We start from the raw sequence: 12,699 nt of genomic DNA, 5'->3' as shown, positions 1-12,699 counted from the left end.
TCCAGATGTCACTAGAACAGTTTTTATTTGTTAATATCTTGTTTTAAAAGCCCCCTAAAAGCGCCTGCCGCCTTTCCTTCAAGACTCAAAGTGGCTCAACACAATACAGTCTTGTCTGATCCAAACTGGAATCAATTTGGAAAAGAAACCATTTCACCTCTGATTAAGCACTGCTCTGTCTCTGCTGTGGCATGCTGACCTTTCCAGAGGTCTGTCTTGTGCTGCGAGAAGGGGCTGACCAGATGATATGCTGGGCTAATTAGACTGATTGACGTCAGCAGGCAGGGCCCGAGAATGGCTTGTATTTGAACCTTCAGCCATTTGTCAGGACTCACAACAGCATCTCTGTCAGGGACCCTCAGTCTCACAAATCAGTTTCAGTGCATAATTTAATTTTATGTACGGTACACCCAGCCTCTCTTTGCAAATATCCCATCATGTGTTTACCTTTCATTTTTCGACATTACCAATCTGTTGCCTCTGACTTGAGAGGCAATCAAAAATGTGATACTTTCCTTTTGCCTTAAGATACAGTGAACCTGGCGTGCACTATTCTTTTGCACCAAGGTTTCTCCTTGTGTTTTTCCCACCAGACTTTAAATAATAATCAACATTTTTGGGCCAATGTGTACAGTCACGTCACTCCTACCTATCACACTCGGGTCAGACATCTTTCTGCCATGGGTGTCTTGGAAGTAGCTTCTCCTGGGACAAAGTGTCTTTATGTGATCAGTGTGATCCCAACACATTTCACATTGGTTTCTTCAACTCTCACTTTCTTTTATTAACTGTAGCTATGAATCTGTAGTCATGGCAGTGGAGTGCAGATTCAACATCTGTGTTTATCATCTATAAAAAGTTGTAAGCCCAGAGTACTTTTAGAAGAGAGTTTAGAGGGAAGAAGTCCACCAGAGATCAGCCCTCTCTGTCCAAATTCCAAGCACTTTGCCTTATACACCCTAAGAAATGTTGCCTAAAGAGAGGCCTGGTGGAGAGAAACCTCACCTCCAGTTCAAGCGGATTCCTCTGCCCTTTTATTTGCTTTCGTTTGGCTGCAGGGGGAACGTGCTCCACTCTGACCTGGGGGCACTCATCCAATCAGCTCGCTATCTGCTGCAAGGGCCTCCATAATAGTGACATTTTTCCACCTCGTCAATAAAGTGGTGAAAGCCACCCTCCACCCGCTACTTGACCATTTAACTTCTTCCTGAAAAGGCCCTTTCTTTCTGTCTGTTTCTGTGTCTGGCTGAAATCAATAAAAGCAGAGCAAGGAAAGAGGCCAATCCAGCAGCTGCATTAACTGGTGGTCTCAACTGCTGTACAAAGAGGATGGCTGGCAGTGAAAAGGATACAGGAGAGCGGGCAGTGCGGGTCTTTCCCCCTCATACAACAGTGGGAGAAATCTGCTACCTGTCTCCACTCGAGGTATTACACAGTAAGAACAAGGAGATTCCGATTCTGAATGAAAAAAATTCAGTCACACAAAGATGGAACACGTGCACACACACACTTGTGTATCTAAAAGCCACAAAACAGAATAAAAACTAAAAAACTTTCATTCATTCCCGCAAACTGAAAGGTGACAATCATATGCAACAAAACTGACACATACATTAACACATATACAAACTCTGTAGTCTCTAATGATCATTGCTTGCCATGACTCATTTAGCAGCTGCATTCACACATCACCACATGTCTGCAGAGATTGACATAATGGCATCAGAGTGAGAACAAAATGTCTTCCAATAAAGGAGCAGGAGAGAGAAAATGAGAGAGATGGGTTACATCTATGCCCGTGCTGAAATGAGTGCAGTGCTTTGTTTGGTTATGCTGTCTGAGCTGAAATTGATTTCTGTGAGAAGCATGCACCAAAGAGCCCCTGCATTCAGATGAAATAAATAACACACTCTTGTAGATATGGGAGGGTATGTGGAAGAAGGAACAGAAGGTGAAAAATGGGATTGGGGAGGAGGGAAGAAACAAAGATGGATGAGGTCAAAATGAATTTACATGGGTGGAAAAAGAGATAAAAAAAAAGAAGGAAATGTCTAAAGGTGGGGTGCTGAATGTCATGTCTTCAGTCTCATGCACCATTGAAGAGACACGGCCTGAAAGACATCTGGAATAGTGGAGGATAACAGCCACACGCCACTCTCCAACCACAGACAACATGATGAGGGATTAAACTTCATTACAACATGTTATGGTAATGAATGGGCTGTGGCCAGTTCTGGATGTGTTAGAGTAATCACCACTCTCCAGCATACGTGTGAGTGACACTTTCTAGATGTGTCTGTATGTGCATGAGCACTAATCATATTCTTTGGATTCCAGGGTTTGTGAACTGGAGGAGGCCGGGGGGTCTTTTCCACATTGAACCAAACAGAAGCAAGCTAACTAAAAAAAAAAAAAGGCACCCAGCACTAAGACAGTTACTGTCATATGTATAATCTCCCATAATAAATGTAACAGTGTTTTTTTTAATCAAAGATGGACTTGGACAAACCCAGACATTGTGGTCTGGGCTAGTGTCTGGGCATCTGGGTCCAGGGTTGGTGCCAGAGAGGGAGGGGGACAGACAAAGCCACACAACCCAGAGGGGTGAGGTTGACTCTAGGTCACATTGGCTGCCTGGGCTTATGGCTGACAGATGTTAGTCTGGTTCAACAAGAGTTGTGATTCTGGAAAAAGTTACACCACACTGTGCTCCGCACTGCAATTATCTTCTCTGTGTAATGAAACATCTCATACATCATCACTCAACAAGCCATAAACCCCTCCCTGGATTACAAAGCCTTTGATAAACCATTCCACTTGAATCTGCTGTCGTTGTACGGCACTAACGTATTCTTGTGTTTGCGCTGGCTGGCCTGTCAGTGGCATTCCCAAGTGGAGCCACAGCATGTGTTTGCTGTATAGACAGAGCATAGCAGCCTTCTGTATTCGGTGGCTGCTGCTAATGTTGCTAATGATCTGCACAATGGAATAACGAAGACTGAAATGGACTCCCTTTATTTACAGTAAGCTTCAAAGTGTGAGAGTCTGGAGGGAGGCAAGTATGAGAGCCAGGGGGAAGTCCGGTCCCCAGGCTGCTCTATGTTATGCTCATGACGGTACAACAGGGACATGCTGTGGATAGGTGGTTCCTCTGCTCAGTGACAGCCTATGAGATATTTTATATCATGTATATAATTAAAATTTGCTCGTGGGGTGTTTCTATGGGAGTGAAACAGGTGCAGGGTTCCTGACGTGGAAAATTTCCTCGAGTGGGCATGAGGAGATGTTGGCAAGCACCAGGGTGGCATAAAAGAGGAAGTCTTTTCCCGGGGGAGGACAGGGGAGGGACGGTAAGTGAAATGACAGCGGATCATTAGACTGGGGTTGCTTGCAGCTTGATAATTTATGCAAATTAATTTCTTGGCTAATGTGAAAGGAGAGGGGGTGGGTGGCACCACTTTGTGCACAGTCAACATCCATTGAACAGCGAGAAGGTTTAACTGCTGCACTCTACTTTGGTGGTCTGGAAAGTTTAGCAGCGTAAACTAGGGAGGGCTGTGGTATACCAAGCAACAATGACAAAGAAGTACACACTATGCCAGCCCTCTTCCTGGCAAGGCGGCGGACAGACAGCCAATCAGGTCCGTGCTGGCTCTCCTATAGGCGAATGGCATGGCACGCTGGCCCGCTCGTCGTCCCGCCTACCCTCCCCGCTGCACCACAGCTGCCCAGAATGATTTTATAAACATTTTGCCAGTGGATCAATACCTGTATTGATCAACCATTGTGAGAGTGATCCGTCTAAAACCCAGAGCAGCCTAGAGCTCCGAGATGGGAGGAGCGAAATAGAAAGGCTGCAGAGAGGATGGAGAAAGAGAGAGAGTCTGCAGCCACAGTGAAAGGGAGAAGAGGTACAAGGGAAGAGAAGGGAATCTGAGAGAGAAGCAGACGCAGAGCTGAAGGCAGGTGGGGAGGCAGATTTCGGAAAACGTTGCCAGGCCACTGGGATTAGGGAGAAACCAGTGGTAATTGCTTTCTCATTAAGGGGAGGGAGGGGGACTAAGGACTGCTGCGGGTAAGTAACAGACAGGAGAAATAGTATGAAGAAATGTATATATGTGCACGACCCGGGTTGACTCAAACACCTGAGATTGCTAATGCCTGCACCAGTTTGGCCTGCTGGAGCATGTAGCGCTTTCAGGTACATTGTTGCATGTGCATACGTGTGCATGACTGCATGAGGTTCAAAGGGGCTGAGTTTGTGGGAGGTTGGGGGTGCTGCTGACGGGCGAATTATGTGTTCCGCACAGAAAAGAAAAAAACAAAAAAACAATTAGCGTACTTTATTTATTACTGACTGTATGGTGATTTTTCAAGTTTTCTTTTTTTTTTTTCATGTTTTTCCTCTGAAAGGAAGCAGCCGGACAGATCCTTGGTGACAACATGGGATAGAGAAGGCCCAGCACACAGTGCTTTCATGAATTTAGTTGTTTAGTTTAGTAAAATCAGAACTACAAAATCTAGAGAAATCCAGGACCTTGTGGAAAGGAATAGTCTGCATCCTGGATACAAGTGACCACAGAGGAAGGAACAGTAACATTTCTCAAGAAGGCAAAGTTGATTGCATGATCCAACACTGAGGTCAAAGGATGAAAATGGCTGCATGAAGAATAAAGAAGAAGAAGATATAACTGGCTTTTGGATATTGTTTGACATTTTGACAAGTCATTGGATTGGATATAAATTTGATCACATTTTGAATTTTGTGGGAACTTTACTGAAAAGATGACTAACGGGACCACTCAACAATAACATTGACTGTTTGATTCAAGGCCACAAACTGCACTGCACGTGGGGAAAAGACAAAAGGCTTTTGGGATCATCCCCCGATGTTAATGGAAAATCAAGTTTGCATTGATTGATTTTAAATGTGACTTTCTTGGGCATAATGATTTGAGGGGCGATAAAGCCTTCAAACAAAGTGTGGGGGAAGACCTTGATGCTCATGAACTCACTCTGCGCTGGAGCTCTGGTGCGGGAGCACTCAGAGAAAAAGGGCCTCTACTCTACACGTTCACCGTGAACAAGCAGTTGGACTTAAAGAATGAATGCGCTGTCCGAAAGACAAGAGGCACCCTCCATACAATTTTTTTAATAAACTGTAAACGGAATTAAAAACTATTGTGCTGTGCACAATGCAAATCTCTCTAAGTGTGTGGCTGTGTCTCAGTTCCACACTTCATAATACAATAACAATGAATTGCATTTGATAAATAGTATGCTGTTTTGACAGTTAACTAGGAAACAAGAAAACAACGAGGATGTGATACACGGTGGCTGCTAACACAGTTAAATTAAACTGCCATTTGCCAAAAACGTTTTCCAAAAAAAAAAATAAAACGGCATGTGTGATATATGAATGGATTTACTTTCATTGTATTGAATTTGATCACTTTTCCAATGTGGCTACACTCATTCAAAGCTCAATAGAATTGGGAAAGAGAGTTAGGTACCTTCTATCGGTCTATAGTGCTTGTACAACACTTGAGCTGGACTTTTAAGATGTATACAGTGCAAGAGACTCAGGTGATGTTGAAGTAAAGGGGTATTCAGCAACACAGGACAAACTTACTTGTGTCAAAGTTGTTCGATGTACAAAATGCACACATTATGTAACAGGCAAGAGAAAAACAGGAGAAAAGCCAATGGTCACAGGTCTGACATGTATTAATATTAACTAATATGCCAATAGTATGTAATCCCCAGGGGACAAAAAAAAAGAAAAAAAAGTGTGATGCAAAGTTAATAAGCAAAAACAAACTATTACATTGATGAGACCTTTACACTTTTACTACGCAGACAGAGTTTGAAACATGCAGTAAGAGAAGATACAGGCCATAAACATCCCTGTGGTACAGCAAAGCATGGGGCAGCACAGATAGGGACATGTTGTTTAAGGCACCAGTACAATGAAAAACAATCCAGGAAGTTTAAAAGCTGATCAGATGCCAGAGCACTTCACAACACAGACAGGATTGTTCAAATTCTGGAAAGTTATCAATGTGGCATTTGTGAGGTAAAGAGTAGAAATACAGCATTCATGTTGCAACGTTATTTACCAAGACTGTGGGCTTGCCTGTATTTGACTGACCAATGCTGTACCTTGTTGGATGACATTGCGCAGTATTACAGCAAAACTTGGGTCAGGTGAAGCTTCTTTTGGTCAGACAACCCTGCAGCACAGTCCCGGCTCCATTCAAATGAATGAAAGGCTTGAGTTTGCTCATGCAAAGTTGAATTCAGTCAATCAGCAGCCTCAGTTGCTGTCTCAGCTTTGAAAGGAGTTAAAAAAAAAAATGCATCTATTTGCCATTTTATGTCACTGGAATCCTGTGTTGATGAACTAAGACAGTTGCAGCATAAATAATGGTTATAAAATGCACACTATTTGAAAAACCTACCTGAAATCACTTTGTGCCATCAATGAACCAAGCTGAGATCTTATGAAAGTTAAGCCAAGAGCTCACATGGCTGCCAATCCTCTCAGCCATGGGCTGTTTATGAATATCTAATAACTGCTTAATAAGCACCTTCAACAAGAGAAGATCACCCATTGCAGAATTTTTTTGAATCATTATTATTATTATTATTATCATTTATAGTTAGTATACGTGGTCAGTACATAATATATACTGAGGAAAAAGACTCATTATTTTGCTCATTAGGACAAATAGCCAAAAGGGTGTGCAGTGTTACTAATCTTTCAATGGCTTCTTCTCATAGTGTCTCTGCTATTGTCTATACCTACTTAATTTCAGGAAGATAAAGACTTAAGTGTTAACACTTTACTCAAAGATTTAATTCATGTGCTATCAAAGCAGCACTGGGGCACTGAATTACTTTCTTCTTTCCTTTAATCCTTTTTGTTTGATTTCTACTGTCAAAAACAGACCCTTGGATGAGTGCCAAACAATAAATTAGGGTCTTCATTAGACACATCAAATCTAAATTACTATTCAATTAACAAGCCAGTCAACCTGAACTAATCAACCAATTAGTCTGTGTGTGTACACAGAAAAGCTAACAAAAGCGCACGAGTCCCCTGGGAAAGCAGTAAAACACTGCAGAAGAGTGACAGTGCAAATGAGAAGGTACTGGTTTAGGAGGGAAAGGGAGGATGAGAATGTGGCAAAAAACCAAGACATCCGTGCAGCCCATTTCTTTTTGGGGAAAACAAATGAAATAAATAAAAATTGAAGACGGATTACATGAAAAGACTAAAAGAAAAAAGGGATCTGGAACAAAAGAATTCACAAGAATGAATCCAACTGCATTGTTTGATGGTATAATGTTTTCAGGTTGATATTTCTGACCAATTCTTGAATGCTAAAGAGTTGAAATTATGTCATACTGCTCCTTTGATTTGATCCTATATAGTGTTAAAACATCAGCTCTCCCTGTTGCAAACTAAATGGATATAAACTGATACTAATTTCAAAGTTGAATTAGTTATTTGACTTAATCTGATAAAAGAAAACATGTAATACAAGATTCTATAGTGCAAATCAAACCGAATTTGATGGCGTGCAGAGACTGCACTGGTTGAGTCTCTTTGTAGAGACAGAATTTCACATACACCAACCCTCCAGGAAGACTAGTTGGAAAACATAGTCAGACGATATTTGACAAGCAATGTTCAGACAGTACAGCTCATTTGCTAAATTCCCTCTGTCACTCAATGAACTCATGTTTGGTGAGTGCAGATTTAATGCCCCATTCAGTGTGGTAGAGCTGCCAGGGTGTCCGTCATGAACGTACCTTTAGGCCACAGGAGATGTGGTCGGCAGTCCTGGCTGTTCAAACGTCCTCTTCACACACAGTAGAATGGAACCTATGAGACAAACACGACATACACGCACTTATGAACATACTGTACAATACAGAGCAAAGCCAGACCAATACAGGATTTAAAGGCCATTACTGATACTGGAGTTTAAAAAACAGAATATAATTCTATAACCATAAATATAAACCCATGAACTTGATATAGATCCTTTAGAGGTTTTTTTAAAAAATTGTGATCCAGGTACATACTGACCGGGACATCTCTACCCCTTCCACTCATCACATCTAAACCCCTGAGGTCTAATGGCACTCCACTACAGGCCAAAGGGGGTTGTAGAGAGGAGAACACCATTATTGTACCAGTAAATGTCAGAACAACCCTGTCTAATTGTGCCATTACTAATTCATGTTTATTAATGCAGTGATGTATGATGGCTCCACAGACAGACTGAGTTTGTCTGTGCCTGTCATGTATGGCTTATTCTTTGCTGATGAGGGCTGCAGGGAGCGTGTTCCTGTTAGACTGCGTGGTGGGTGCGGGGCAGATGGCGCACGTAGTGACAGTGCCAAGTGGTGTGTGACTTTCACATGAAAGCAACACGGGTAAGGCAGTTGACTGATGTTGCTGGTGTCTTCTGCTGGCCCAGTGCCAGGGCCCCGGTCCCCAGTGCCCCAGCCTCTCACTACCCCGGAGCCTCTGGGCAAGTACCACAGTTATTGTTTTCACTGCCAAGCAATTAGCAGCACTTAAGATTTATTTAGTCATGCTCTAATGTGTGGTAATTATCTTGGGGCCCAAGCAAGCCTCTTCATCCCATCACCTTGTCGCTCACACCAGAGCAATGCATCAGCAGGAGACAGTGAGGGAATGTGTGGGAAGAAGCGTGAGGTACTGAGGGTGGGAACGTGAGGGGAGGTGGAGCAGTGCTAGGAGGATTACAAGAGCACCAACCCAGCTCTGTGGATCAGCACTTTTTAAGAGATCTTCAGGGGCCTGTTGGCTGAACGCATAGCAGGAGGAAAGGGCAAATACAGCCCAGTTACACTTTTATAGAATGCTTTGTGGAAAAACACCCCTGACACACACCTCGGTCTGGCAGCTCAGTTTGTCATATGGCCCAGGGGGCTCCGCTAGCCTATCACGTGACCATTGTAATGACCTTAAAGGGCAGCTTCCTCAACAAGCTCAGGCCACTCCCACTGACTGGACCGCTGTTTGGAAAATGCAGTTTGGGTCACTGCATAATGTGTGATGCACTTGGCCCTCAGGCTGGAATAAAAAAAAAAAACACAATGTACAAAGCATGCCAGATAGATTATGCAAAAGCTGACGAGGAGGGTAAAACAAAACAAAACAGAAAAAAGTTCCTCTGCTGTTGCTGATCCATTATACTTTTGGGAATTTCCATATTATCACACATGATATAAATGTGTAAGTTATGTCATAAATTACCCACGGGGGTCAGAAGCAGCTCTGATAAAAGTCTACAGCATATAGCTTGAGAACTGAGGAGAACCAGTTCAATTTACATGATCTACTTAAACAAGAAATATTTTGCAATGCAGAGGGTTATAGCAGGAGCTCAGTGAACACATGTAAGCAGATGAAGGTCAAACGCAGGTTCAACCGCATATTCTCATCTTATACATATGCATAAAAAAAACAACCGTCAATCTTTGCTGATTGGAGGGGTGGGAGACAATTTGAATCACTAAATATTAAAAAAAAAACAGCATGTGCAACACTATACAGCGTACGTTTTTGGTCATGAACAGCAAAAAAATGCTGATGCAAAACATCACAGTAGCCATTGTTGTGTTTAGTGTACGACTGGTAGCAGCACTCTAATCATTGCAGAACTGGGCCTTCTCATCACCTCAAATTACTATGCAGTCTGGAAGGGTGGTGCTATGAATGAAATATCACTTTCCATTTTATCTGCGGGGGCAGGTTGATACTCCGAACCAATCAGAACCTCACAAGCCAACCCCTGACCTTTTTCATCTCAATATGACTACCATTATCTTGCAGAAAATTAGAAGCGTCTCGCTATTGTTCCGTAGCGACAGGGGGGTGGAGGTTATTTAAAGATAAATGCTTCAGTGTTCATGATCCATGCAGCAATCACACACCACCAACAGCAGCAGAGGAGAAACATGTCTGCTAAAGACTGTTGGCTGCATGAGTGCACATGCGCGCAGCTTTCACCGGTTGCTTTTGTATTACTACGCGAGTACTCAAATGAACAGCTTTAATGTCCAATTCAGAGCAGAAATTTGAAAGGAAAACCAGATAGTTACATAGCCTTGATTTCAGTTGTCTCCATAGGCAACTGGATCACTGCTGGCTGTCTTAAAAACATGAGTAGCGAGAGAGATAATATCCTCCTGGTAACAAAGCCATTAGGTGACAACTGCAAATAGAACTGATGTAGGACTGAAATGACACAAAAAGTAGCTGAGCATTTGTTAGCCTTTTTGCACATTCTCAAGCAGAGGTATACAAAAAAAATGTTTTTTTTGGCAGTCTGAGCAGTATTTTTGAGGACCAGCAATATATTTAAAACCCAAGAAGCTTTAATCTTCTATTCATATGGATATTTTTGTTCTGACGTTAGTTGGAAGATTTGCAATGAATCTTTCCCTAAATCATGTGCATCATATGATGTTTCATTGCAGCTGTAATAGGAAACTCAAGCACAGAAAGATATTAATAACTGCCTGAAATACATGCACTTCAAAGTAGCATGTTTACACTCAACCACTAAATTCACTAATTTAAGAAGAAAATCAAATGATGTACTTTTTAACCTCTTAACCCCAATATAAACAGTTTAAGAAAAAAAAAAGAAAAAAAAAAAAAATCAAAAAAAAAATCAAACATCGTCAAATACAACCTCTCAGCTGCTGAAATTTTTTCCCTTTTCTAATTTTCATGGACATCTCCACAAAACATTATAGTGGCGTTCCATTTCCGCTGAAAGTGGACAGCTAGCATAACCCGTTTCTTAAAATTACTTATGAAAATTTAAAAGCAAAGGGCTCTGCTCAGTTATGCCCTTGAAAAAAATGCATTACAGTCATAGTTCACAAATTTTCTTTCCAGATTTTTTTCTAAATTCTATGAACAAATAACTAATAGTGAAGGTGTCCCATTGCAACTAAGTGCAGTGGGAGAATTCCCACACAATAACTGTGTGCTACACAATCACATTACTAGTATGTTGCTTGTTAGCTTGAGCCCAAGGACTGTTAGAAATAACCTTTGCTCCTCTGCTCTCAGATGTGTTTTGGATAGTTCAGTGCAAAGTGAGACAAAAGTGAGAAAAATGTATCCACAAGAGTTGCAGTTGCACATTTTAGGCCTTTTATTTAGACTATCCCTTTTAATTCACTAACTGTGAATATGAGACATATTCGAATGAATTTAAACACAGGCCTTGCTGATAATCCTATACATTTTGCAGCAGGCACCTTGTCCACTGTTGCAGTTGCAGTGAACAGTATTACAACAGTTACAGAAAGCATATTGCTCTTAGCTGTTCTTAAAAGTAGTTCGTAAAAAGAGGTTCAGAAGACTGTGCCGGGAAAAACTAAACATTTAATTTAGGTGCAAGTTCCCATTTAGTTTGAATTAACTTTCCAACGTTTTCATAAGTGTGCATTAGTAGACTTGGTAAATTAAGATATTCAAAACATGCTTTACTGGGTTTCTTTATACAGCTGTTTTTATTCTATTAACCCTCCAAATTAAAAGAAAATACCACTTCATAAAATAATTTGTTGATTGTCTGTAGTTCAGTTTTGACATGATGATATCATGACAGGAAGGCTTTCCCTATTTATACCCAGAGCAATATTATCAGAGCACATGACCGTGACTGAAATGAAATGAAACAATTTTTAAGGTTCTCTTTCATATTTTTATAGTTCAGTTTTCTTAAAAACAACACAATCTGCAAATGTTAAATGTGCACTGTTAGGGGCAAGAATGAAAGTGACCATGAATTTGCAGTAGTTCTGTTGAAGGACTTGCAAATGCTTTCCTGAATGTCATAAAACAGCAGGAAATCGGCTGTTCTATCCAACATATGTCAATAGAAGGATATGATTCCGAAATAAATTAATGTATTAATATTTTGTTCTTTTTCTCACTTCCAACATTAGTTATTATCTAGTATGATGCATGCATAATGTTAGAGAGGGTCATAGGATAGCCCTGCTTTAAATGTTATATTTCCATGATTGGTTCATTCTCTCCATTTCCTGTTCATTGTGTGCGAGCAAACTCTATTGTCTGTGGGTAGATTCTGCTCGGCCCTCAGAGGGGCCATCTCCAGGGAGCACTGCATCTTTTATTAATCAGGGGCGCTGCGCCACAGCCCCGCTTATCTAATTTAGCAGCCCGCCTCACATACAACTATGTTGGGCTTGGTGTGGAAAGAAGGGACAGGGGTGTGGGGGTGCAGTTGGGTGTAGATGGAATGGGGGTTGGGGTGCTTCCTTCGGTTATTCCATATTGTGGGTGATGCAAAGGGGGGCTGTGAGGGAGCGAGGGAGACAGAGGGGAGGTAGCGACTTATCAGACACCTCGTCACCAAGTTTTAGGACTGAATCACAATACAGCAAATTACCTTCTGCTGACAAGAAAAAATGAGCATAGCCCCCATATGAAAAAAATAGGATTGTCAGGAAGAGGTGACACATTGATTGCTTAGTATGCGCATCCAGGAGGCTGGGGTTCAGAGGCGTCCTCCCTATATATATGTAGAAGAGGTGCAGCAGTGCACAGCACAGCCATGAGGGGGAATGAGAAATTGAAATGCCATGTTAGATTGGAGCACCTTCCTCGAG

At 41.8% G+C, this 12,699-nt stretch overlaps 1 protein-coding gene across 2 annotated transcripts in view; it reads right to left on the bottom strand.

The window, feature by feature from the left end:
* The window catches only part of zfhx3b (zinc finger homeobox 3b), a 207,213-nt gene that overhangs the window by 162,362 nt on the left and 32,152 nt on the right, over window positions 1-12,699 (bottom strand). For both annotated transcript variants that reach the window (XM_069174378.1, XM_069174377.1), the window contains exon 3: window positions 7,819-7,891. The gene's annotated coding sequence lies outside the window, so the exon portion shown is untranslated. The remainder of the gene's footprint in view (window positions 1-7,818; window positions 7,892-12,699) is intronic.

This window comes from Embiotoca jacksoni, unplaced genomic scaffold, assembly GCF_022577435.1.
Source record: "Embiotoca jacksoni isolate LCO1_2020_lvr unplaced genomic scaffold, fEmbJac1.0.p SCAF_6, whole genome shotgun sequence".
Classification (NCBI taxonomy): domain Eukaryota; kingdom Metazoa; phylum Chordata; class Actinopteri; family Embiotocidae; genus Embiotoca; species Embiotoca jacksoni.
Note: the sequence above shows the minus strand (reverse complement) of the source record. Positions and strands in the feature narration are given on the sequence as shown.